This window comes from Ambystoma mexicanum, chromosome 9 (assembly GCF_040938575.1).
Source record: "Ambystoma mexicanum isolate Mex_15411 chromosome 9, UKY_AmexF1_1, whole genome shotgun sequence".
Classification (NCBI taxonomy): domain Eukaryota; kingdom Metazoa; phylum Chordata; class Amphibia; order Caudata; family Ambystomatidae; genus Ambystoma; species Ambystoma mexicanum.
This window is the reverse complement of record NC_090931.1, coordinates 1,395,193,531-1,395,199,532: the sequence shown is the minus strand read 5'-3', so window position 1 is coordinate 1,395,199,532 and position 6,002 is coordinate 1,395,193,531. Positions and strand designations below refer to the sequence as shown.

The 6,002-nt window shown below is 47.4% G+C and overlaps 1 pseudogene; it reads left to right on the top strand.

Annotated features, from left to right (window-relative positions):
* Nucleotides 1-694: 694 nt before the first annotated feature.
* On the top strand, nt 695-1,738 carry LOC138487479 (non-POU domain-containing octamer-binding protein pseudogene; annotated as a pseudogene).
* Nucleotides 1,739-6,002: the final 4,264 nt, after the last annotated feature.

Genomic DNA, 6,002 nt, shown 5'->3' with positions numbered 1-6,002 from the left:
CCTTTCTCGGGGCTTAAACAGAAATAGTAAAGGGTATTTAAACTAAAGCAATCTTTACTCGAGAAATTATGGTTCGCAAGCTGCAGACCCTGGTGACATCTCAAGTTGACCAGTTACTACTTGTCATGTATTGGATGGACACATAGATCCGATTCGCAAAAAAATAAAATGTGCGCATATCTGAGATGTGCATTTCTCATAGAGTGCAAAAAATGTGCACAAAAGATGCACAAAGAAGGTGGAAAGCATGCAAATACGCCAACCTAAGCATACAAAAGGGGAGTGGGAGACAGAAAGGTAGCAAAAATGCACCAAGATCCAGATTCTCAAAACCCGACTCCTGGATTTGCTCTAAAAAAGGACCTTCAATATTTGCTTGTATCAAAAAAATTGGAACTGTATGTCCAACCAAAGAAGCACACAGTACACCTCAATCACAACCAACAACACAGCCGCTGAGGAAACGACGTCCTGAGTCCCAGCCTTCCCTCCCCCAAACCCAGCTTTACCCTCCTCCCCGCGCCCCGTCCCCCTCCGGAGCAGCGTCCCAAGCACCTGGCACGAAACGATGAACGAGCGAGCAGACGCCACACCGTCAAGATGATGCAGGGCGATAACCGCAGATACAGTGGCGGCAGCGGTGGGCGCATGGAGCAGCAGAACCATGCCCCCCCGGAGGCACCCCCAGTACCAGATGAACCCCTTCCCGCAGCACTACATCATGGAGGACGAGCCGCTGTCCCCCACCAACGGCAAGGAGGAGGAGGAGCCCGTGCCCAGCGTCAATGATGGGCTCACCATAGATCTCACCAACTTCCGGAAGCCAGGCGAGAAGACCTACACGCAGCGCAGCCGCCTCTTTGTGGGCAACCTGCCCCAGGACATCACGGAGGAAGAGTTGCGGAAGCTCTTGGGAAGTATGGCAAGCCCGGCAAAGTCTTCATTCACAAGGACAAGGGCTTCGGCTTCCTTCGGCTGGAAACTCGCACACTGCTGCGATGGCTCTCTCCTGTTAACTACATTTCCCTGCCCAGTGACAGTCGGACCAATGGATCAGTATGACAACGAGGAAGGATTGCCTGAGAAACTTGTCCCCAAAAACCAAATGTATCATAAGGAGTGAGAGCAGCCTCCTCGCTTTGCTCAGCCTGGCTCCTTTGAGCACGAGTATGCCATGTGCTGGAAAGCTCTCATTGAAATGGAAAAGCAGCAGCAGGAGCAGGTGGACAGGAACATCAAGGAAGCACGTGAGAAAATGGAGATTGAGATGGAGGCTGCACGTCACGAGCACCAGGTCATGCTTATTAGGCAAGATCTGATGCGGCGTGAAGAGGAACTCAGGAGAATGGAGGAACACCACAACGCAGAGATGCAGAAAAGGAAACAGTACGAGCTCAGGATTGAAGAAGAGCGTAGGCGGCGCGAGTATGAAGCACGCAGACAGCAAGAGGAGATGATCAGGCGTCAACAAGAAGGTTTCAAGGCCAGCTTTGCTAACTCGGAATCCGGCTACTCAAATGCTCAAAGTGGTCTAGGAGGTGGCAGCTTACATTCAATGCAAGGTCATGCACTTGGCACGGATATCCAGAGAAGCAGTTCAGGATGGGAGAGGGAGCAGGAGATGCGGATGGGACAGATGGGAATGGCAGGTGCAATGGGGATGAACAATCGCAGTGCGATGGGAAGTGCTCCAAGTGTTCCACCAAGTGCAGCTGCAGCGACGGGAACAAGGCACTGATGCCTAAGGGCTCCGCTATGGGAATGATTTTGTTAAAAGTAATCCAAGCTGTTAGAACACACCAACAATAAAAGAAGTGTTGGTCAGGAACCCAACCATTACAATAGGACACCACCCCCTGCGGACCGCTTTAGTCAGAACAGTGCAATGGAAGGACTTGCCGGACCCCTGGCAGCAAGCCAGGCGCCGCCTGGTTTCAACAGAGGACCCCCTGGTGGAGATTTTGGACCCAATAAGCGTCGTAGATGTTAGATCTTGTCCCCTTCTTATTGTTGGGAAGGGCATTACATACATGCCGAGTTTATTTTTTTTCATGCTTTCGTATTGTGGGCAAAGCTGCAAGTTAACTGTGCAGCAGTGCTTTCTCACATAGAGGTTTTATTTAAAGTGAACAGCTTTGTGCAAATTGGGTCTGTGCAGAGCTTTTTGCCTGTCCACCCTGAATGTAGTGTTCCCAATGCCTTCATCATTCCAAACAGACATTGCTGCAGCCACCCCTCAGTCTGCCCCAAGAAGCAGTACTATTTCATTGTATTGTATGGTTATTTGCCCGTTCCCAACGTGACTGAGGTTTTAAGTCTGCTTTTGACCCAATGTCCTTTTCTGTACCCATATAGACCCCATCATGCAGTTAAACTGAAAGGGGTTTTAACTTTTTTTTTAATTTAGTTGTTGGTCTCTGCAAACTTTTGGTTAGTTTAGTGCAGCCCCTTCTAATGTCAAAAGTTTTTTGATAACGTGTTGTACTTATGTACAGTTTTTTAAAAAATAAATACTGTATTCCAACCTGACAAAGACCAATGCTGCCTTGACCATGATCGTCTCAACTCCTGTTCTGTGTATTTTCTTTTACTTTGGAGAGAAACGGATGGAAGTTACACCAACCGGCTGGTGGTGAGATGTGATTCGAATGCATTTAGTAAAGTGAATTTTAATCCCTTTAAAAAATAAATAAAAAAAAAATAAAAAAAAAACAACCAACAACACAGTATAAAACCACAGCAGAGAGAGATAGTTACACCACCGAACATTACCGGTCCAGTACGCATCATGCTGTTGTGCCGACTGATGAGAAGACTAAGGAAATCTAGGTGGAGGATCACCTTATTTCAACTGGCACATGAAGAGGTCATCCAGAGGTACCATTTCACACCCAATATCATATAGGAGATGGTGAGTATGTGGGTGAGTGTCTCTTCCTCGCCTACAATGTGAGCCAATGCCGTAACACCACTAGTCAAAGTACTAGTCAGCTTTGCATTTCATCGCCAGAGGCTCCTTTCAGATGGAAATAACCAGAGGCTGTTTCCCAAACCCTGGGGATCCCTTACTCAGGTGGCCAGGGCACGACCATCGCCCTTGGATCAAGACCCTGGGGGTGGACAAGTGCGGGAAGATCACCTGGGTGAGGGATCCTCTTTGACTGGGGGAGGAATGCCCGATGGCGAGACAAGGTATCCCCCCTATCCAAATACCCCTGTCCCATCCTATTTTATAGGATATTCCAACTTCCCAGATCCCCTCCCCCCTTTTTTACACAAACACTGAGCTGAGAAAGAGGAAGCCTGAGGTTAAAAGGAGTACCACCGATGCAATACATTGGACATGTGCCACTAATAAGATCAGGCCCGGTTAGACACTTGATCTTAATTACATACACCTGGTACCTATTAGCTCTCCCCACATGGTTAAAAATTGGAATACTAAGATACACTGGGAGCAAGGCGATGCACGAGAAGGAGCAGTTCTTCCAGGGCGACGGCGAACGAGGCGGAGCAGAGCGACAGGCCCAGGGACGGAACCAAGGTACAGATAAACCTTGGACACCCCGGCGAGAGATTGTTACCACCGAAGGGCATTGAGAGACAAACCTCTTTTGTGTTTCAAGGATACCAGCCATCCTTCCGGGTGAACGGCAGAGTTGGGGAGGTGCAACAGCAGTTGTGGTATCAGCCTTGACTTCAGGATCGAAGCCGCAAAAGTCGAAAATAAATTAACACAGCCGGTGAGTTGATGAAAGCAATGAAAGTCTGATCTGTGTTAATGAAACTTGATGGCAACACTATCAGACGAATGAAGGTTGCGCATGTGCTGATAAGATGCGAGAGAAAGCAAAACATTTTAAAGAACTGTAAATTAAAGATACAAAGTAACAAAGTGGACCAGCAAAAGATGATTGCCAAATCGAAAGTCTCTGTAAAATGTCTGATGCCGTAGAAGAGGCAGAAGAGAAAGAAACTGAGATGCAGGATTTGAACTGTTGTTAGGTTTGATCCCGGCAGAGGGAAACCTGGATGTGAGAGATGTCTTTGAACTGTTAGGTTTCATCCCGGCAGAAGGAAACCTAAATGTGAGAGATGTCTTTGAAATGTTAAATAATTACTGTGCTCAAAACTACATTTACCAAAAGGCCTTGGCGTAGGCGAGAAAAAAAGTGACATTCAAGGAAAGAAGGTCGAAGTGGCCATGCCGATGTCGAAGTAAGAGCAAAAGACTTGCAGTTTCGAAAATCTTCGACAGCAGAAGGAAAGTGAAAGGAGGCTTGAGCCCGACGGAGGACCGCCTATGAAGGCGTGATTGAAGCTTGGGGAAGGGAACCCCCACACATTGTGATTGAAAGGATTGACCCCGGCGGAGGGACTCCTGTACTGAATTGTGGTAACCAGAAGGAAACAAAGGTTTGCTGAACTGTATTACAAGCTAAAAGGTGACCTGGGCTGGAGTGAGAGAAAGTCGAGAGATACAGCGGATAAACTAGTGACTTTTCGTGGAATGCCAAGTAGGCCCTGGTCCACGACACAAACTGCATCCTTGTGTCGAAAGCCAGAGTGTGTCGCAAGGTCCAAGTATGCCACCTTACCCTGTGCTGCAAAACATGGGGAGAGGAGTTTACTCAGCCATACTGACATTTCTTTTGAGCCCTGATTTTCCTTTTTGCATTACACATCCCCTTTACACATTCATTGTATTAGAAAGAGAGCAGGTATTAGGTTCATTAGTAATGGCCATTTTATTTTGACTAAGGACTGACTAGGACTGTATTTTCTTTTTGTTTGGTGGTCGAGAAACTCCCATCTTAGTTATAGGGAAAGATACGAGTTGTCCAACCCCTTTTAAACCATCAATAAAGGTTTTGAAACTTGCAGCTCTTGTGTCAGTGTCTACTTGTGATACCATGCCTCCCTCAAACAGAGGACCAGTGGCATCACCTCAGGGATCTCCCAGTCCCTACATTCAAGGGCAATACACCAGGCCCTCTAAGTTATATTTTCATCTGCCAGTCAAAATATCACAGTGCCACGTGATGCACGAACAAGGGCAGGCATGGTGAGGGCATTTTGTTACATAGAGGGTCTCCAGATTTGTGTAGTGACTGTACTCATGTGCCCTTCACACCACCCGGCACACACCAAACACCTGTATAGGAATATTAAATCTAGCATTCCATAAATGTACACATGGTATGTGATGCAGCAAACATCATCCTGAATGTGAACGCCATCTATCAAGGATCAACACATTATAGCTTTACCTACCAGCACTCCTCCATTACAAGACAATTCAAGGCAGAATTAATAATTGTAGATCTGGTTCCTGGGTAAGTCCAGACACACCACACTCAATGGACATCCAGTCACACCATGCATCAGGACACCACATGATGCTTCTCTATTGTACAGGTGACAGTGTCTATGCCCTGAGAAGACACCTACTGACTCCCTACCGAAACCCTGTGACTAGAGCACAGCAACGTCACAGTGCAGCACACACATGCACACAGAATTTCACTGAGTGTACTTTGGGATGCTGAGGTCACGGTTAAGGTCCTTGACCACTCTGAAGGAGTGCTTTGGTATGACTTCCTGAATGTATACAACATGGTTGCTGCCTGTGCAGTGTTACACAATATAAAGACAATGTGCACATTGGCCTACACATACAGCCTCTCCTCTGAGATGCGGCAACACTTTCTTGTCCTTCCCCTCTTGCAGATGGAGCCGATGGAGTTTTGGATGCTGCTGCATGGGTTGGTGGATGCTGTTCCTCTGAAGCAACACTTGAGGTAAAGCACTGAGTGCAGCCAGTGACCACTGTGGCCATATATCCCTCAACTGGTGAAGAGATCCTATTGGTCGGTGCCATACTATTGGTATGTAGTACTTTGCATTTCAAATAATTCCTAGTGGGTTGCCCTAATCTTCTCCCGGGTAACCCAGCGCTCCTCCTGGGTAGCTATGCGTTCCTCTTGGGTCACCTGGAATTC